This window comes from Tamandua tetradactyla, chromosome 8, assembly GCF_023851605.1.
Source record: "Tamandua tetradactyla isolate mTamTet1 chromosome 8, mTamTet1.pri, whole genome shotgun sequence".
In the NCBI taxonomy this organism is placed as follows: domain Eukaryota; kingdom Metazoa; phylum Chordata; class Mammalia; order Pilosa; family Myrmecophagidae; genus Tamandua; species Tamandua tetradactyla.
In genome coordinates, this window is record NC_135334.1 from 76153642 (window position 1) to 76175710 (window position 22069).

The following is a 22069-nucleotide window of genomic DNA, read 5'->3' on the forward strand; positions in this document are numbered from 1 at the left end:
AAAGCAAACTTTCCTGCAGCTTCCCTGCTGCAACTTTGTAACATCCAAACTCACCTGGGCTTTCAACACATCCCCAAAATAGTTTTATATTTCCCTCCCTTTGATTGTGTGGGGATGTGATGATAGAAAACTATAAAAAGTGACTTCTATGGTAAGTATTGTTCATACTCATTTTCCTAAGCTATGTTAAAGATGTTTTATGATTTTCTCTATCTCCTTAGGAAGTAAAGCAGAACTTCTGACAATGATTTTGAAGGTCAAATCACCTCCTTTTTGACTGATGGAACTGCAAATGAGGGTTTCACATGATTCAGTTCTTCTTACTCACCTAATAAGAAGGTCTCCTCATGACTTTCTACATCATCTCTCTCTTTTTTTTTTTATAGATTCCCCTTATTTATTTATTTATTTATTTATTTATTTATTTATTTATTTATTTATTTTACATGGGCAGGCACCAGGATTCGAACCCTGGTCCTCAGGCTTGGCAGGCAAGCATTCTTACCTGCTGAGCCACCGTGGCCTGCCCTCTACATCATCTCTTTACAACAATCAACTAAGGAAATCAGATCTGGTAAGAGGGGGAAATTATATCCATGTTCTTCTTGAGCAGAGTCAGGAGCCAGAGGATTTCAGGGAGAGCCTTGCTGATACCAACATTGTAGAAGGCTTAGACGCTGCACAGAGTCAAGAATAAATGTATATAAACATACTCAACATTATTAACCATTAGAGAAATGATAATTCAAACTATTTTGAGAAACCAATACAAACACTAGAAAAACTAGAATTAAAGATACTGACCACACTGAGTGGTGATAAGAATGTGGTACATTTGGAGCTCTCATAGTTTGTGGAAAATATAAATAGGACAGCCACATCAGGAATCACTTGGCATTTTCTCAAAAGAGAAGCATATCTTTGCCAAGAAATTCCACTTCTAACTACAGTCGTTTCATGAAATGAAACACAATTCATTATATACACAATCCCACAAAAAAGTGCAGAAAGTTGATAGCAGTTGTATTCACAGCAGTACAACAGTGAAAAGAATCCAAATATCTGCTGATAAAATAATAGTCAAACAAAATTTGCTACATTTAGACAATGGCGTTCTACTTAGCAAGAAAAATAAAGGATGACAAACTGACAAACAAAAGTAATTATAGAAAGAGAATTGTGAAATTTTAAAGTATCACAGGTAAAAAGTAGAGAAGAGATGACCCAACAAGGAAGATTAGTTTTAGTCTTGAGACTTATCCAATAGTTACTACATTCCAGATTATGTTTAAGGATTTTAAACCACATAATTATTTATTCTGTACAAACAGCCCAATGAGCTGGACACCGACACCATCATTTGACAGGGACAGAAACCAACGCTCAGAGAGATGAAGTTTTTACAGCATGATATACAGAACCAGAATTTTTATCTGGTTGACTATAGAGATGGTAGGACTATAGTCTTATACACTGCATTAAATTAAATCTTAAAAATGTTGAAAGAAAATTATTTAAAACCTGTACTTCTCTATTACAGTCATTCTACCAATCATACCAAGTGTATGGGCAAAATAAAGGGAGTTTATCATAAAATTCACCCTGTCATAATCTCCTATGGAAGGCAGAAGTAGATATAAACACTTGCAATATAGTCAGGTAAGTGTTAAGTGTAGTGCTGAGGTACATTAGAGATGGTGAGACAGACAACATCCCAACCGGCTCCCTCTTTGGATTACCCCTTTGTATTCCATAGGCCTGTTGGTTGTCACTCACAGACCCTACTCTTAATGAGGTTCTGGGACAAATTGTCTTCCTAGTGGAGGACTCGATAGCCCAACATCCAAAAGAATTTTTGTAACTTAGTTCTGCTTGAACTTTGATTCCTTTTTAGTAATTAGATTCTTAACTTTGCCCCCTCCCACCAACCCTCTGCTGTGTACCCACATCCAGATCAAAGCAGCTGCCTCATTTCCCAGAACTTTAGATGACTGTCTTGGATCATTAACTTTTTCTCTTTATGTTTAACTTTTTTATTGTGTAGTATAACATATACACAAAGCAAAGAAATAAAAAAGCAATAGTTTTCAAAGCACTCTTAAACAAGAAGTTACAGGACAGATCCCAGAGTTTGTCATGGGCTACCATGGTATATGTATATAAACATCAGGGTGCAAATGCCTGTTTGTGTTGTTGCTTTCAGCGCTTCTGTGTATATACCAAGTAGTGTTATTGCTGGGACATAGGGCAGCTCAATATTTAGTTTCCTGTTACCCCCAAACAGTCTTCCATAGTGGCTGCAGCATTATCCATTGCCAACCAGCAGTGCGAAAGAGTCCCACTTTCTCCACATCCTCTCCAACATTTATAGTTTCTTGTTTGTTTAATAACAGCCATTCTTGTAGGTGTGAGATGGTATCTCATTGTAGTCTTGATTTGTCTTTCCCTTATAGCCAATGAAAATGAGCATCTCTTCCTGTGCTTTTGAGCCATCTGTATTTGCTCTTCAGAAAAATGCCTATATGAATCTTTAGCTCATTTTACATTGGGTTGTTTGTACTTTTGTTGTTGAGTTGTATGATTTCTTTGTATATATAGGAAATCAAATATTTGTCTGATATGTGATTTCCAAATATTTTCTCCCACTGAATTGGTTGCCTCTTCACCTTTTTGACAAAGTCTTTTGAAGTGCAGAAGCATTTGACTTTGAGGAGTTCTCATTTATCTATTTCTTCTTTTGTGGCTTTTGTTTTGGATATAAAGATTAGGAAGCTCCATCCTATTACTATATCTTGAAGATGTTTCCCTATATTTTCTTCTAGAAGCTTTATGGTACTAGTTCTTGTATTTAGTCATTTGATCCACTTTGCATTAATTTTTGTGTAGGGTGTAAGATAGGCGCACTCTTTCACTCTCTTAGCGATTGATATCCAGTTCTTCCACGTGCAGTTATTGAAGACCATGTTGTCCCAGTTCAGAAGGTTTGGGGGCCTTGTCAAGAATCTGTTGACTGTAGATTTGGTGGTCTATTTTTGCACTCTCATTTGATTCCATTGGTCAATGTTTCATTCTGTGCCAGTACTATGCTGTTTGACCACTGTGGCTTTATAATAGGTTTTAGAGTCAGGGAGTGTGAATCCTCCCACTTCGTTCTTCTCTTTCAGGCTGCTTTTTAGCCATTTGGGGTCTCTTTCCCTTCAAGATGAATACCTTTTCCAAAACTTCAAAGTAGGTTGTTGGAATTGTGGTTGGTACTGTGTTGAATCTGTAGATCAGTCTGGGGAGAATTGACATCTTAACTATGTTTAGCCTTCTATCCATGAGTAGGGAATGTCTTTTCACCTATTTAGATCTCCTTAGATTTCTTTTAGCAATGTTATGTAGTTTTCTGTGTACAAGTCCTTTACATCCCTAGTTAAGTTCATTCCCAAGTACTCGATTCTTTTAGTTTCTATTTTGGATGGAATTTTTTCCTTAACTGACCCCTCAACTAGGTCATTGCTTTTGTATAGAAATGTTACTGATTTTTGCACATTAATTGTGTATCCTGCCACCTTGTTGAATTTGTTTATTAGCTCAAGTAACTTTGCTGTAGGTTTCTCAGGATCTTCCAAGCATAGTATCATGTTATCTGCAAATAATGAGAGTTTTACTTCTTTCTTTCCAATTTGGATGCCTTTTATTTCTTTGTCTTTCCTGATTGCTATAGCTAGAATGACTAACACAATGTTGAATAATAGTGGTGACAGTGAGCATCCTTGTCTTGTTCCTGATCTTAGGTGGAAAGCTTTCAATCTCTGTCCATTGAGTACAATTCTGGCTATCAGTTTTTCATGTATTTCCGTTATCGTTTTGAGGTAGTTACCTTTGATTCCTATCTTTTGGAGTGTTTTTATCAGAAAAGGATGCTGAATTTTGTCAAATGCTTTTTCAGTATCAATTGAGATGACCGTGTGATTTTTCCCTTTTGATTTGTTAATGTGCTGTATTACATTAATGGATTTTCTTGCATTGAAACATCCTTGCATTCCTGGTATAAACCCCATTTGGTCACGGCATATAGTTCTTTTAATGTGTTGTTGAATTCGATTTGCTAATGTCTTATTGAGAATTTTTACATCCATGTTCATTAGGGAGATTGGTCTGTATTTTTCCTTTCTTATAGCATCTTTACCTGGTTTTGATATTAAAATGATACTAACTTCATAAAATGCATTAGGTAGAGTTTGTTTTTCCTCAATTTTTTGGAAAAGTTTGAGTAGGATTGGTGCTAATTTTTTTTGGAATGTTTGATAAAATTCCCCTTGTGAAGCCATCTGACCCTGGGCTTTTCTTTGTAGGAAGATTATTGATGACTGATTGAATCTCTTTACTTGTGATTGGCATGTTGAGATTGTTTATTTCTTTCTGAGTGAGTGTAACTTTTTGTAGTCCTCAGGAATTTGTCCATTTCATCTAAGTTGTCTAGTTTGTGGGCGTATAGTTGTTCAAAGTATCCTTGCATGATTTCTTTTATTTCTTCTGGCTCTGTGGTAATGCATCCCTTCTCATTCTGATTTTGTTTTTTGCATCTTCCCTCTTTTTAGTTTGTCAGTACTGCAAGTGGCCCATCAATTTTATTGATTTTCACAAAGAAACATCTTTTGCTTTATTGATTCTTTCTATTGTTTTGTTCTCCTATTCATTTATCTCTGCTTTATCTTGTTATTTCTCTTCTTTTATTTGCTTTGGGGTTAGTTTGCTGTACTTTCTCAGGTTCCTCCAGGTTTGCTGTTAAATCCTTGATTTTTACTCTTTCTTGTTTTTTAATTTAGGCATTTAGGGCAATAACGCTTCCTCTCAGCACAGCCTTTGCCACATCCCACAAGTTCTGACAAGTTGTTTTCTCATTTTCATTCATCTCCAGATAGCTACTGATTTCTCTAGCAATTTCTTCTTTGACCCACTGGTTGTTTAAGAGTGTGTTTTTTAATCACTATATATTTATGAATGTTCTCGTTTTTTGGTGGTTATTGAGATCCAGCTTCATTCCATTGTTATCAGAGAAAATGCTTTGAATAATTTCAATGTTTTTTAATTTACAAGGACCTGTTTTGGCCCAACATATGGCTTATCCTGGAGAATGTTCCATAAACATTAGAGAAGAATGTATATCCTTGTTCTTTGGGGTGGAATGGCCTGTATATGTCTGTTACATCTATTCATTTATCAAGTTATTTAACTTCTCTATTTTCTTGTTGATCTTCTGTCTGTAGAGGAGAGATAGATCTTTTATAAATCATCTATAGCTCTTCTGATAAATTGAAGTCTTCTATTATTGTTGAAATATCTATTGTTCCCTTCAGTTTTGTCAATGTCTCTCTCATGTTCTTTAAGCTCCTTGATTGGGAGCATAAACATTTATGCTTGTTATATCTTCTTGGTGAATTGACCCTTTAATTAGTGCATAGTGTCCTTTTTGTCTCTTATGATGTCTTTACATTTAAATTCTATTTTATCTGATATTAGTATAGCTACTCCCATTTTCTTTTGGTTACAACTTGCATGGAAAATCTTTTTCCATCCTTTCATTTTCAATCTATTTGTATTCTTGTGCTAAGATGAGTCTCTTGTATGCAGCATATAACTGGGTTATGTTTCTTAATCCATTCTGCCAATCTGTATCATTTAATTGGTAAGTTTAGTTCATTAACATTGATGTTATTACTGAAAAGACTTTTCTTGAATCCACCATCTTATTTTTAAAATTTCATTAGTCAGATCTATATATTCTTTTCCCTCTTTCTCTTTATATTCTTTAGAATGCCCTTAGTGTTGCGCTTCAGTTCTGTGCCCTTCTTCAGACTTCTTTCTCCTGTCTTATTTTCGCTCAGCAGAACTCCTTTTAGTATTTCTTGTAAGGCAGTCTCTTGTTGAAAAACTCTTTCAGAACTTCTTTGTCTGTGAAACTTTAATCTCTCCCTCAGTTTTGAAGGACAATTTGGCTGGGTACAGAGGTCTTGCCTGGAAGTCTTTCTCTTTCAGGATCTTGAATATATCATATCACTGCCTTTTCACCTCCAAGGTGCTAGTTGAGTAGAGTGAACTCAGTCTTATTTGATTTACCTTATATGTAGTAGATCATTTTTCTCTTGCTGTTTTCAGGATTTTCTGCTTCTCTTCAATATTTGACAGACTGATTGGTATGTGCCTTGGGGAAGACCTGTTTGGATTCATTCTGTTTAGTTTGTTAGGGTTCTTTGACTGGTATATTTATGTCTGTTGTGAGGGTTGGGAAGTTTTCCCCCATTATTTCCTCAACTACTCCTCCTAGTCTGTTACTCTTCTCTTCTCCTTCAGGGACTCCAAGGATTCTTATATTTGTTCATTTTGTTTTGCCTATCATTTCCCTGAGATCCAATTCTATTTTTTACATCTTTTTTTTGCCATTTGCTGAGTTGAGTCTTTGAAGTCAGTTATCCTGTCCTCTTTATCACTTATTCTTTCTTCTGTCTTTTCAAATCTGTTGTTGTGTGCCTCTAGTATATTTTTATTTCATCAACAGAGTTTTTAATCTTTGTAATATCTGCTGTTTTTCTATTTATTCTTTCAAACTCCTCTTTATGTTCTTCTACTGTCTTCTTGATCTCCTTCATGTCATTTGCTATCCCATTTATCTTATTAAGTAGAGTCATATGAACATCTTTGATTAGTAGTTCCAATGTCTGTGTCTTCTCTGGTGTTTTAATTTGGTCATTAAGCAGGGCTTTATCTGTCTGCATTGTGAAATGGTTAGTGATCTTCTGCTATCTTCCTGGATGTAAATATCTTGACTGGTTTACTTTGGAAGTTGATTTCTTTCAGTAGTCTAAGGTCTTATGTTTGCGGGATGGTTGTACAGTAGGGAGCAGTGTACAGAGTGAGACACTCAGAGTGGTGATTTGTTGCAGGGCAGGTATAGGCACAGGTTTTGTATGTTATGCTAATGTTTGTGAACATGGGCTCCCAGCAGCTAGGGAGGATATAGCTGTGTGGTGCACTGGTTTAGGGGGTGTAACACACTATGTGCAGGGTGGAAGGGGTAGACTGTTATCGAGGTTAGTGCATGAAGCCTTTATGCACTGATAACAACCTGCAGAGAACAGGGAGGGGGAGGTAATGCTCAGGAGGGGTGCAGAAAAGGTGAGTTGGGCTGCACTTGGGGTGGGGGTGGAGGGCAGGTACATGCACTGGGGTCTGGTGTGATGGGGGTATGTGGAGCATGGGGAATGGGAGTTGATGATGGGGTTCAGTTACATGGGGTGTGGGGTGAGTTGCTGGTCATGGTACTGCACTGGTGAGGGTAGCGCACCCAAGGAATGCAACCTGCCTTACTTCCTAGTGCCGTACTTGTCCGTGCACTCACACGGACTTTGTACCTCCGCGCCAGGATCTAGCCCTCTGCCTCTCAGGTCCTCAGACTCTGCAACGAGATCTGCCCCATGTGGTGCAGAAGGTTCTTGCACATCAGAAGCACTCCTGAATCACCACCTCTGTCACCCTGCTGTCCCTTCCCTAACTTTTCTGTGGAATAGGGCTAATCTCAAGCTACTCTATTCAACCATCTTTCTGGAAGTCTTGATCATTAACTTCTTAAACATTCCCCTAATAAATTGTTCTTGCCTCTGACATTTATAAGATTTTGCCCCTTATTTTTTCAGTTTGTTCTCTTGTCTTCATTCTCCTGATGTACTGGGAGTTTCTTAAAGGTAAGCTTCTCCATTTATGAAAATAATTCTCAACAGTGAAAGATGCAAAATGTTGAAAAATGAATTGGGTTTTATAAAAAACTTTAGCCCCCAGGTCTCTTATACTTGTATCCAGTACCCCCAGTACCGAGTTGGGGGGATTGCTTTACACTGTCCCAATGCATTCCTGTACCACAGTGCTGACACAGCACAGAGCCCTGCCCAGCCTAGATTTATACCTAGTGCCTGCTCTCTGTTGACGTAGCAATTACTCTCTCCAACTTTCAGATATTACTTGGGTTGTCAGAAAAGTCTAGCGTGGTGGATTTTGAACTTTATTGCCTGAGTTTGAATCCTGGATTTCACTTAATATCAGTGTGACCTTGGGGAAATTAGTTAATTTCTCTGTGCCCCAGATTCTTCATCTAACAGAGAGAATAGCACTGTTAATTTATATATTAATAAGAAGATTTGAAATGAATTAATATATGTATAACCATTAGAACAGTGCCTATATAAGTGCAATGTAAGTGTGGCTATTATTATTATTAATCTTTGCTGCCTATACTAGAGTATATTATAAATTAGCAACTTGTCTTTGTCTGTTGATTTGTCCACTAGAATATATATTCCCTAGGGAAGAAGCATGTCTAATATCCATTGTGTTTCTGCTACCCATCTGGAATAAAGTATATCTGCAATAAAAATTATTCTTAAATGAACCCTCATCTAAGCCATGATATTTTTCTGATTCTTTGACCCAGTGTGCACCAGTTATGGGAAAAAATTAGTCCATCTGCTGCCATAAGCTAGCATGCTCCTTCCCTGTAGATGAGGATAGCCACTGATACAATTAGGATTTTTTTCCAAGATAATTTGACCATCTAAAAAAGTCATGAACCCTGGGTTATAAATTGCTTCATTCCACATGCCAACTTAATAATTCTTTATTTATTTCTTTATCCATATGTGAGCCACTTTCTTTCCTACTGAAATTATCTTGTGTTACATCACCAGTAAAATGATTTACCCTAAATTTTATCTGGACTGAGATAACTCTTTCATGTATTTTTCTTGAGGGCATATGAGCTGAGCTCTTAGGAAGAGAGGACATTGAGGACGAGAAAAGGAAGTGACGAGTGACAAAAACTGCACTTATAAATATATAGTTCATACTCAAAAAGGGGTGAGACTAACTACCTGGGTGAGGAATTAAAGGAGTTTATGTATAAATATAAATTTATATATTGTTCTAAGAATATTGCCTGAATGCTGCCTTCATTTTTTATTAATATATTTTATTTTTCACTTTATTATTTAAAAAATCACAGTGGTCTTAGGCTGTTTGTAGTTGAAAATTTTTTCATGCACCTTGCCCACTTTTGCCCAATCTAATGTTATTTTATTAAACAACAAGAATAAAATAGAATTTTCTGAAGATAGATGTGTTTACACAGACTCAGACTAGCATGGCTATACTTTGTAAGCATAAAATATCCATTAACTGAGACACACACTCGACTTTACAAAGACAGATACAATTTAAAAGAAAACAGGGATTAAATTATAATGATAGAAATGTTTCATTGGGAGAAAAATTTTCCCTTGAAGAGGAAGAAAATTCAATCGGCCCAAATACCACCTTTTGCCCCACTTCCATTCCCTCACCAACCCTTAGCAATATTTTTAAGGAAAGATTTTTTCTTGTCTATTGTTCTGATTTCAAACATTTTTTAAATTGTGAAACATAACGTATATGTCAAAAAAAGCAATAAATTTCAATATTCGTTGTAACAAGTAGTTATAGAACAGATTTCAGAGTGTGGCAGAGGGTTGCAGTTTCACAATTTTTCTCCAAGACACTGAAGACTGAAAGAAATATCAATATAATGAATCAGCAGTCATACTCATTTGTTAAATCTTATCTTCACTGTTTTAACTCCTCTTTTTCCTTTCTGATCCTTCTCCCAACCTTTAGGGGTATTTGGGTTAGACCCATTCTAAATTTTTCATGTTGGAAAGGAGTGTCAATAGTATGGGATAGGGGATGGAATTAGTTGGTGTCCTGGAGATGCTGGCCTCTCTGGGTTTCAGACTTATCAGGCCTAGGAACTCTTCTGGAGGTTGTAGATTTGTGGAAAGTAATCATAGTGCATGAAACTTTTGTAGAATCTTAGATAGAGCCTTAGGTATTCTTTGCGGCTGGCAAGAATGGTTTTGGTTAGGGTTTAGCAATCCACGATAGTAGCAATTTCTAGCTGAAGCTTGCATAAGTGTAGCCTCCAGAATAGTCTATTGACTCTATTTGAACTCTCTTAGACACCGAAACATTATTTTGTTACAATTCTTTTCACCCTTTTGGTCAGGAAGGCATTGTTGATTCCATGTTGCCAGGGTCAGGCTTATCCTTGGGAGTCATGTCCCACGCTGACAGGAAGATTTTCACCCCTGCATGTTATGTCACAAAGGGGGAGGGTAATGATTTTCCTGACAGTTTGGCTTAGAGAGAGAGAGAGAGAGGCCACATCTGAGCAACAAAAGAGGTCCTCTGGAAATAACTCTCAGGCATAGCTATAGGTAGGCTTAGCTTCTCCACTGTAGAAATAAGTTTCATAACAGCAAGCCTCTAGATCAAGGGCTTGGCCTGTTGGCTTGGGAGTTCCTAATGTTTGAGACATATCAGGGTATTCCCAGTGGTAAAACTTAATAGTTCCATGTTTTTTTCTCCTGTCTCTCAAGGGATTTTGCCAATACTTTTAAGTATCTGCTGAACATATTCTGGGGTGTATCTGAGCATTACATTAAGCTATACAGAATTACAAGCCTTCATTCCCATTCTGGGCTCCCTGTGTTTGGGCTGTTTAAATGATATATTCAGACAGGTTGAGTTAGATTATATGCTACAGAAAATTTAGGTTTTCGAGAAATAAATCTCTCTTCTTTTGGAATCATCCAGTAGCTGAAGTTCTAAAATATAGACAATGTCATTCTTACCCCTACATTCTGATTTACCTTAGTCCTGACCCAGTTGGCTTTATCCTTATTTCTAATTGAAGCCTGATCTCTTTTCTGGCTTCTTTAACAGTTGTTGTATGTAGAAATACTGACTTTCAGAGCTGTAGAACTCCAACTTTGAGTCTTAGGTGTTACACAGGTAGCCAAGATTCCAGGGAGATGCCAGGTTATACATATATAGCACAGCCTCTTAAAATTGAGAAATAACATTTACAGCTCTGGACTAAACGTGACTGCTGTAAGAGCCTACAACGTAGGCCCCAATTTCCTTATAAGTATTTTATAAAAGAGACCATACAATATTTTTTTGGTTTATTTTGTCCCACATAGTGTCCCCAAGCTTCATTCACTTAGCTGCATGCCCCATGATTTTATTCCATTCTGCAGCTGCACAGCATTCCATCAAATATACACATAGCCACAGTCTACCATCTACTTTTCAGTCAATGTATCCTTCAGCCACCTCCATTCATTGAGCATCATGTATAATGTCCAAAGTCAGCAATCCATGCAGCATATTATCCTCAATTAGTTGTACAATCATCAACACTCTAAATTTAGAAAGTTTTCATTGCTCTGAAGAGAAAAATAACCGATAAACACACCCTCACCAAATAGAAAATCCAAACCTCCCTTAACTCCGTATCTGGTTTATTTCACTCAGCATTATGTTCTCAAGATTTGTCCATGTAATCATATGCTTCCAGACTTTATTTTGTCTTACTGCTGCATTATATTCCATTGAATTTTTCACATTTTGTTTATCCACTCATCTGTTGATGGAACTTGGATTATTTCCATCTTTTGGCAATTGTAAATAGTGCTTCTATGAACATCAGTGTGCAAATGCCTTTTTGTGTCACTGATTTCAGCTCTTCTGGGTATATATCGAGTAGTGATGTTGCTGGGTTGAAGGGCAACCTGATATTTAGTTTTCTAAGGAACTGCCAAATTGTCTTCTGCAGCAGCTGTACATTATATTTTCCCACCAGCAGTACATAAGTGTTCCAATTTCTCCACATCCTCTCCAACATTTGCAATTTCCTGTTTGTTTAATAGCAACCATTCTTGTAGGTGTGAGGTAATATCTCATTATAATCTTGATCTGCATTTCCCTTATAGCTAATGAAGATGAGTCCCTCTTCATGTGTTTTTTAGCCATCTGTATCAGCTCTTCAGAAAATTGTCTATTCATATCTTTATAGCTATTTATAATTGGATTGTTTGTAATTTTGTTGTTGAGTTGTGTGATTTTTTTCTATACAGGATATCAATCCTTAATCTGATATGTGATTTCCAAATAGTTTCTCCCATTCAGTTGGCTGCCTCTTCACCTTTTTGACAAAGTCCGAGAGATGTTTTTGATAAACAATTACTCGGTCAGTTTTCTAGGAATAGAGCAATCAGGTCATACAATCCTCTATTTATTAATCTCAAGTGACCTTAAGTGGGAGCAATGTGTTCTATGTATTGAGCAGAATTTCTCTTTTCTCCTGATGTGAATGCAGGCAGTGACCTCCCTAATTCTTTAAAGTGAGTGACAGAACACTCACTCTTCAGTAGAGTGGGTTAGTTATCGATAGTACTTGGTCCATAAGAGAATATAAGGAAATCAGATGGAGGATTAAAAATCAATGAATTGAGGGTAGTACAATGGTGGCTAGTGGCAGAATTATCGCCTGCCATGTCAGAAGCCTGGGTTTGATTCCTGGAGCCTGCACGTGCCAAAAAAAAAAAAAAAATCAGTGAAATGAAAGGAAGTTTTGTTAACTTGATTTAACATGAACTTCTGTTATCACATATATAGCTTATGCTTGGAAAGGGGTAATCCTTTAACTGCCTAGTGCAGGGGTTACAATTCCTTAGATGGACGACTGAGAAAGAGTGAAGGAGGAAAAAAGATGATATGGGTAGTTATTAATATATGAAAATTTACTGGATGCATTGTTTAGGCTAGATATTTGATACTCCCTTTATATGTTTTATTTCATAGTAACTCTATAAACACGTATTTTGTTAATTTCTATTAGAGAAAACAAAAGATTAGAAAGTTAGACCGATTGCCCCATAGAAGAAACCTATAATTGAAGAGGTGAATTTAAGTCACATATCTGTATGACATTTAAACCCATCTGCCTTTCAATTAATACTTTTCCATTTGCTGTGGTGTGTAGAACAGTTTCTATAACATGATTGAGTTCCTAGTTTTAAAGAAGCTGTCTCATGTAATTTTCACAAGTTTACCTTAATGAGGCTAAAGCCACCATTCTATTCAAGCATGGTAACTAAACTGATTACATCTACCCAATAAATCAATGAAGATTATTTCTTCTGTCCTTACTAAAAGAACTCCACCTTTCAGATGAAAACCTCCCTGTAGAATGCAGAATCACCCAGACTCTTCAATATCCTTTTCTTACTTTCTCACCTCAAAATTTTGGTATTTACAGATGGATTTTGTGCTGGTTTGAAGTGATGTATGGAACCTAGAAAAGCCATGTTTTGATCCTAATCCCATTTTGTAAAGGCAGCTGTTTCTTTTAATCCTTATTCAGTATTGTATATTTGGATACATAATTAGATCATCTCCCTGGAGATGTGAATTAATCGAGAGTGGTTGTTAAGCTGGAGTAGGTGATGACATATCAACACTCATTTGGGTGGGTCTTGATAAGTTTCTGGAGTCCTATAAAAGAGGAAACATTTTGGAGAATGAGAGATTCGGAGAAATCAGAGAATGCTACAGCACCACAAAGCAGAGAGTCCAAGAGCCAGCGATTTTTGGAGATGAAGCAGGAAAATGCCTCCCAGGGAGCTTCATGAAACTGGAAGCCAGGAGAAGAAGGTAGCAGATGATACCATGTTCACCATGTGCTCTTCCAGCTGAGAGAGAAACTCTGACTGTGTTCACCAGGTGCCTTCTTACTTGAGAGAGAAACCTTGAATTTCATCGGCCTTCTTGAACCAAGGTATCTTTCCCTGGATGGATGCCTTAGATTGGATATTTCTATAAACTTGTTTTAATTGGGACATTTTCTCGGCCTTAGAACTTTCAACTAGCCACTTATTAAATTTCCCTTTTAAAAGTCATTCCATTTCTGGTATATTGCATTCCAGCAACTAGCAAACTAGAACAGATTTAAAATGCCACATTCTGTAGTACATTTATTAAATTTCATTTTCTTCAATTAATGCAAAAAGAAGCGTCAAGACAGTCCTGAAGAAATCTAGAATGCACAGTCACTTGAACAATAATGTTAAGAACAATTCTATCTCTATATCAAATCAACATTTTTAGATATGGTAAATGAATAGGGAATAATTACAGCTTCTATTCCAATGGTTTCTGGACAATTGCTTTTCAAGGGTTGCCATCCTGAGTATTTACTCGCCTAGATAATTTCATAACATTTCTGTGCCAACTGAGGGTTAACATGAATTTGGTTACATACACCTTTTTGGCCTTGCCTGACAGATAGGAATGACAACTTGTTGATGTTATGACATGGAATTTTCTCCCCCAAATTTTGTACAAGGCTTTCCTGGAAATGCATAGTTTTTACCCCACAAATGAAGGTTTTGAACATGGCAGGGCACCAATAGGTAAACACTAAGGAATGTAATGGGAAAATTCTGGGAGTATGATAGATGAAGCAATGGGAGAGGAAGGATTTGAACACTGAAATATAGAGGACTGGGATGACACATATAAGTGGTTTAATTGCCAAATGCCTTGGGCAGGCCTTTTTCTCTAGCACAGCCTTCAGTATAAAGAACATATGATATTACAAACAAAAATATATCGACACAGTAGCACAGAGTGTGTCCTCATGGAGACTGACATCTTGGCGTCTTCAGAAGGTGTAGGTTATAAGGATCCATTGTTAGAAGATAGCACTATGTCTCAGGCAGTGTGTGGTGGAGCCATTTCCCCTGAGTTTACCAAACTCTGTGCTTGGCTTGTATCTGAATTAAGAGTGCTCCAAAACTAGAGGAAAATGTATAAGCAACTAACAGCCTCAATGAGGGTGAAGAATTCCAGCTTGAGGTAAGTGGGCTACTAGGGAAAATGAACTGTCCATATCTTTCACTGACATTAGGGGATGTGACTAAGCATCTTGTTCAGAACTGTCTCCTTTGGCTCACATACCTCGACTCAGAACTAGAAGCTGCTGGAAGGCTCTCTGTGAATGATCCTCTAAATAAAGCTCAGGAAGGAGGTGGTAGTGAGGTAGGCATATTTATAGCTCTAGAAATATCCAAACTTCCATCCAATATAACTATGTTCCAATTCTCCAGCGGAATGAAAAGAAATTAAAGGAAGCATTAGCAAAATTTCCACTTAATCATGCGGGAAAGCCTTTGTTGAAGAAACCAATGGGACCAGCCCACTGGGGAAAGATAAAAGCAATTAACCAAGCCATAGCTGATGAATATGAAGTTCAGAGAAAGCTGCTTATAAAAATCTTGGATGTCAGTGCTTTGACTGGTCTGGCAGAACGAAGAGTCAGACTGAAAAACTAGCAAAGTTTTACAAGCCAAAATGCTTGGTCTTATCTCTTAAAAGTGTTAATTCTGTTGCCCATCTTTTGACCACAAGACAAGACCTGTTAAAGATTTTAAGGACAAGCAATGGCTGTATTAGAGGAAAGACTACCTGTGTCATCAATAAGGTGTTGATGAGCAGGGTGCCTGGCAGAGGTGGTAGACCCAAAGAAATTGAACCTCCAACTCCAGAGATTAGAAAAGGAAAGATGGCCCCCAGCAGCAAGCAGGAGGCTGGGGAAGAGGAAGAGGTGGTTATGAACATTCCTCATAAGGAGGATGAGGAGGTCATGATCAAGGAGGAGGGAGAGGTGGACATGGTGGCTATGACCATGTTAGTTGAGGGGGAGCAAGAAGACGTAAGTATCAGGGAGACTGATGGAGGGAGTGAGGGAGGAGGTGGCTACCAAGATAGTGACTATAGAGATTTGGGTTTCCAGCCAGGTGGCTATCACGGTGGCTACAGTAGTGATGATCAAAGTATGGTTATGGCGGCTTCCAAACATCTACATACCCAGGAAGTGGATACAGACATCGTGGATGTCAGAGTGGTGGATACCAACAGGAAAATAGTTACTAAGAAACTGGGCACCATGTTGAAAGAGGCAGTGATCATGGAGGGAGAGGTGGTTGTGGAGGCTGAGGTGGTCACGGGGGCCAGGGAGGAGGTTGGGGAGGGTGACGGGACTAGAATTATTACCAAGGCAATCAATTAGCACAGCACTTCTAGCATGAAGTTTATCAGTATAAATATTCTGGATTTGGATAGGGAAGATATTATACTAATTGAAGCTACAGAACTTTATGTTTTGCTAGAGCTCAAACAATGGAAACATTAGTTTCAGAATCATGAATTCAAAATAGGTTTTTAATTTATGTGAGAACACAGTGGGCAGGAAGATACCTGCTTGGTGTAAGCATTTGTAGGTCATCATTCAATTCTGTTGTGTTTTTTAAATGGACTTACAAAATGCTGTTTATTTGAGAAATATATACATTTCTTCTTTGTATGAAGAATTTTTTTAAAAGGTAATAAAATTGCCTTTAATTTTTGACCAGTCAACCAGCTCCACAGTCAGAACATGCATATTTTTTTCTTTAATGCATACTTTTTGAAGAAACTGCTGGAATAATTTGTTTTCATCTTTTCAGTATGCAGTTTTGAAAATGCAGATTCTCATAGATCTTTTAAGACATGCAACTAGGAAATTTTACCCATAGTAATAACCCATTTATTCATGTGTTGCTTAAAATATTCTAATGCCTTTTCTTCAAGAATAGTTTTGCCCCTGGTTGGCTTTTTTTATTCGAAGAGGCTATGCCACATTTGCTTCATGATAGATCTTGTAGGTCAGTTCCTATTAAATGATGTCTTCTGTGGATAGCACATGCTATAGCCTTGTCTTTGGATAGAATACCATAGAATACACTCAACTCTGAAAATCTAAAACACAGCTAAAATCCGTAAAGATCATAAAAACAAACTAAACTGTAAACCTATATAGTACATGTAGGCACCTAGTAAAGTATTGCAATTCAAACTGACCTGCATCTATTCAAAACAAGTTTCTCTTTCAACCTTATTTTTGCTTGAAATTCCTAGAGACACAGAAAATTTAAATTTGCTTCATGCGTGAGTTGAAACTGCTGGCTCAGCAAATATAAGTTAGTTTGCTTTGGGCAGGAGACTTTTTCTGTAATGGAAGAAATATTCTACCAAGTGAGAAGATAGATTTTTTTCTTCGTGCAGGAGGCTCTTTATTATTGCTACAGAAAACAAAAGCCTAGATGCTATGATGTTTTACATCCTCCTTTACTGAAATCCACATGATGCTACTTGCTGGGTTTTGTACGTAAGCATTGACAAGCTGTGAAAGAAAATGACGAGAGGTGTGTTTTATGTGGAAGGTGAGCAATAAAGTAAATATATCAAAGTCAACCATTCAGAAAGCCATAAGAGACAATACATATCATCTAGTGTCAGCACACATCAGTCTCAGCACTTGTTCACTGTAGGTCTGGGAGATGATCTGGTTGGGGAAGAAAAGTGATCAGGAAAACACAACAAAGGGAGCTCATGCAAAGCAGCCCTAACCAGCTTGGCTGCCAATAACTGAGAAAAATGGCATGCTATAATGAGATACAGATGGCTAAATCTGGTACCCTAGAACACATGAAGACCCCCAACTGGGGAAAGCATTTATGAAACAGATGTTGCAGAGGCAGGCATGGTAGTTGAATTGATAAAATGTTCATCTTAGCTTGGTGTGGCCATAAACTCTGCTATGAAACCATCAGGGTCATGAAATACCTGGGTTCACAATGCAGGGTAAAAGGAAGAAGGGTGCTATTTCTCACCACAGCCACAAGCATAGTTGGCATAGAACAGGAAACAGATTCAGAAATGATGATCCTCTCATTCAAGGCTTCCAAGCATGATGAAGGAAACAGTAGGTGGATAGGAGAGGTCCCTAAATATAGTATCATGGCATGACTACTACACTAGTTGTGGGGGAAAGCACTCACCCTCTGAGAAGTCTAACAAAATAATAAATACTATTGTTGAGGAGGTGGGCATTATGAGAGTGAGTGATTAGGAAATTATCGGTACCAGAAAGCCCTTATCGTATGTTAATAAATACACCTAATTTTCCTAATAAAATTGGTCCATATCCACTTTAACTTCATCCTGATGATAATGTTTATACATCACAGATCCAGATTTCTAGAATGAAGATAAACATTTTAAATATTCAATCTCCAAATGGAAATGAGACACTTAAATGCTATTATTAATCTTTGTACTCCTTTGTTCATGCGTCAGCAGCATCTAAAGAAATTACTTTTTCATTTTGCCTGTGGGTAGGTCCGCTCACTATTCGCTTTTTGTACATTTAATAAAAAAGAACTAGAATAAAAAATTCGTAGGGGAGAGAAGGGAAGGAGGTAGTGAGGGAGGAGAGAATAGAGGGAGAGAGCACTAAATCTGTTAGAGTTACACCCTTCCTTCTCCTTGTGCTCTATATAATTCTTTACACATCCTGAAAATGTTTCTAAGATTTCTGCTTTCTTAATCTGGAGAAATCTACCTGTCAGAGTTTTCTCTGTCTTCTCTGAACTCAGCTTTCCTCTGAGAGTACCAACAGGACAAGTACCCTCTCTGAATTTATCCAGCATTCCTGGGTTAAAAAACACAGTAGGGATTCCCGTGCCCATATTCTACTTTGCAGTCTCATTTCTCCCTATCGCCACTTTGCTGTTCCTCCTGATTCTTCCTTCATTGTCTTGGCAAATGCTGATTCCTCAGATTGGAATGTCTTTCCATTTTTCTGTTTGATGTATGAAAACTACCCAAAGACACAGATTAATCATCATAATCATCACGTCATAGCAATATTTTTCTTGATCCCAGATGGAATTGCCATCCCTGATTTGTATGCTTGCATTTACTGCATTTTTCAAGACTCTCCAGACTAGATAAAGCAGAGTTCAACTTTGGGATCAGTTTCAACCACATACCCAGCATGTGTCTAATCTGTTTCAGGTTTTAGCAAATTCTTGCTGCTTTTCAGTGAAGTATTCTAGGTGTTCTGAGCAACCTGCCAATAAAATGTTGTATCTGCAAAGCACAAAAAAGCAAAGTGCAATAAAACAAAAAATACCTGTAGGCAAATGACAATATTTAATTGTATGTAGCATCATCTGGTTTCACATAAACCAATGTTTTTATGTTTTCCTGTTTTTACTTTTTATAATTAGTGATTTTATTTATCTATTTGTACATGCCTTTTTCCCCTCAAATTCTATTTCTATACAGATTCCCAGATGATGACAAATAAATGTACTTTTATTTGTATTGATGCAATTTTTTCTTAAATAATTGTATACAAACTTCTATATGTGCCTACTGTATGAAAATAACTATTTTTACCTTAATCATATGTGGAAGATGAGGTTTTAAAAAATATTTACTAATTTGATAGACGAATATGTTCTTCTATTCTTTTCTGAGGAAGAATATAGGTCAGCGAAGTTTTTATTATCAATCACTTCTCTCTTCATTAGAGCATCTGGGAAACTGAATACTCTTGTGCTGCAACTGCTCCTCTTGCTTGAGAAAGGCTGCCAACATCTAAGGTACTCGCTAACAGATGTGAATTTACATTAATAAATGATGCTTTTGCAAACATTCCACATTAATGTCCCCAGGATGGTAGGGTGATTAGAGGGGTGGTGATGCTGTGACTCTTGGCTCAAGGGACTTTTCCACAACAACCCTGCATAACCCTGTTCTGGATCTGTTTGGTTTTAACTCCATAGATGATGGGGTTGAGCATGGGGGGTACCAGTAGATAGACATTAGCAAACGTGATGTGTACTACTTGGGGCACATGATGGCCAAAGCAGTGGGTGAGGAAAGTAAAGAGGGCTGGGATATACAAAGCTAAGATAACACAGATATGGGAAGCACATGTGCCAAAAGCCTTGAGCTGGGCTTCACCTGAAGGCAACTGCAGCACAGCTCTTAAAATCATGACATAGGATAAACTGATGACAATCATATTGAACCCAACCACTGAGAAGGCCACAAAGAGCCCATACCCACGATTTACTCTAGTATCAGCACACACCAGCTGCAGCACAGCCATGTGCTCACAGTATGACTGAAGAATGATCTGGCTCTGGCAGAAGGGCATTCTGGAGACCATGAAGCAGAAGGGGCTCACCCACAGCACCCCTATAGCATCACAACTGCCCCCAGTGTGGCCACGACAGGTGTCGTGAGGATACTTGAGTGGCGCAGTGGGAAGCAGATAGCCACGTAGTGGTCCAAGGCCATGGCCATGAGCACCCCAGACTCCACAGAAGAGAAGGCATGGATGAAGAACACCTGGATGTGACAGGCATGGTATTCAATCTCGTGGGCATGAAACCAGAGGATGGCCAGCATTTTAGGTTGGGTGGAGGAGGAGAGGACCAGGTCAGTGACAGCCAGCATGGCCAGAAAGAGGTACATGGGCTCATGGAGGGTGTGGTCATTTCGGATTATGTGAAGGACAGTGATATTGCCCAGTACAGCGACAACATAGATGGCACAGAATGGAAAGGCAACCCAGAATTGGGAAATCTCTAGTCCCGGGATTCCAAGCAGAATAAAGGACACAGGATGAGATGAGCTATTTCTGGATGCCAACATGGGTTGGCTAATTTGTTCTCTGTTGAGGAGGTACCACTTTCTGTAATTAATAACAGTGAAAGCAATCATTTATTATTAATTAGAAGTCTTCTGGATAGGACAATTGAATAATGTGACAATCCATTTTAATGGTAAACCGGAATAATTTCAAAGGTTTAAATACAATTTTTCAACATGAAGTAATGTTATCCTTTATGCTTTATTCATATTTATATCATTCAAAATTGTGATCACAACATTTAAGTTGCAATTTAGTTATTTTTTAAGAATTAATATTTTTATTCACGTTATAATTGCCAGCTGAAAACTATTTTGAAAAATTTGCCATAATGACTCTTGCTCTGCTAGTCTTTGGAACTAGCAACTGATCTCTTCAGTGCTTTCTGTTCTGTTCTTTTTTTCATCCCCCGTGTTTTAACCACTTGTGCAATTTTTCAGGGTAGGAAGCAGGTTTAGAAAACAGTTTGGCTGATTGTCCATTGGAGTTAATGCAGTAATGTTGAGTTAGCTTTGATATTAGTTCAGTAACAAGGTTTTGGATTGTAAGATTACTGAGTGACCAATTGTAGGGCTATAATTAGACTTATTAATTTTGTGTATAATACCCCTACATCAGGGGCAGATTTTTTTTGTAAAAGATCAGATCATAAAAATTCTAGGCATTGTGGACCATATAGTCTTTCTTGCAACTAGCCAACTCAACCATTGTAGAACAAAAGCAGCCTCAGACATAAATGTGTGCGGGTGACTGTATTTCAATAAAACTTTATTCGCAAAAGCAGTTTGCAACTTGGATTTGGTTGTAGCTGCAGTTTGCCAACATCTGTTCTAGATGATAAATTATTATGTGGTCTGCACTAGATGCTGTACTTTCCTTTCAGACCTTTATGTTTGGAGCAGTGCTGTAGGAGTGTAATAAATGGCTGTTTAAGGAATTAATAAATAAATGATATTATTCAGGTACAATGAACCCATTAGCTGATGAACTGTATGTTAAAATGCACTGATAAATTTGGGCAGCCTTCCAGATATCACTTTAACATCATTCCCACAAGAGATTAATGCCAATTTCTCCACTAGAGGTTGCCCTGCTGGTCAGTAAATGGCTTTGGGAATGTCCCTCTGCCCTTACTTGCATGCCACAGACTGATGCTGGTGTCTGATCCCCCTGATGACAAACACGACTTTGTCTACTCAGCTCACATGAGTCTTGCCAGCATCTTTACAATTTCAGCTCCATTATCCTTTGTATGAAATCTTTAGTTCTTACCTTATCCATAGCAGAAATACCTAGGAGAGGAGTGTATTCTTTCTAACTCACTTAACAAATGACATTTGATGATTGACAAAAATTTGATTTAACCAGACCCAGTGGTTCCTAAAAAAAAGGTTTCTTAAAAATCCCCAATAGGCCTACCCTCTTCCTAATTTTCTTGGATTTATATTCTGGTTCATACCATGAACACTCATGGTATGAGAGAAATGGGGCTTAGACTTTATCAGGCTTGCTCTAAATTAAAAGCTTTTTCCAGTGTGTCAGCTCACCTAGATAAAAGCCATAAGATTCTTCAAAACAAATACTCATATCTAGGGCATGAGAAAAATA

The 22069-nt window shown here is 37.6% G+C and overlaps 2 pseudogenes; one reads left to right on the forward strand and one right to left on the reverse strand.

Moving 5' to 3' along the window:
• Window positions 1–15098: 15098 nt before the first annotated feature.
• Window positions 15099–16056, forward strand: LOC143643516 (protein FAM98A pseudogene; annotated as a pseudogene).
• Window positions 16057–19519: 3463 nt separating this feature from the next.
• On the reverse strand, window positions 19520–20463 carry LOC143643517 (olfactory receptor 52R1-like; annotated as a pseudogene).
• Window positions 20464–22069: the final 1606 nt, after the last annotated feature.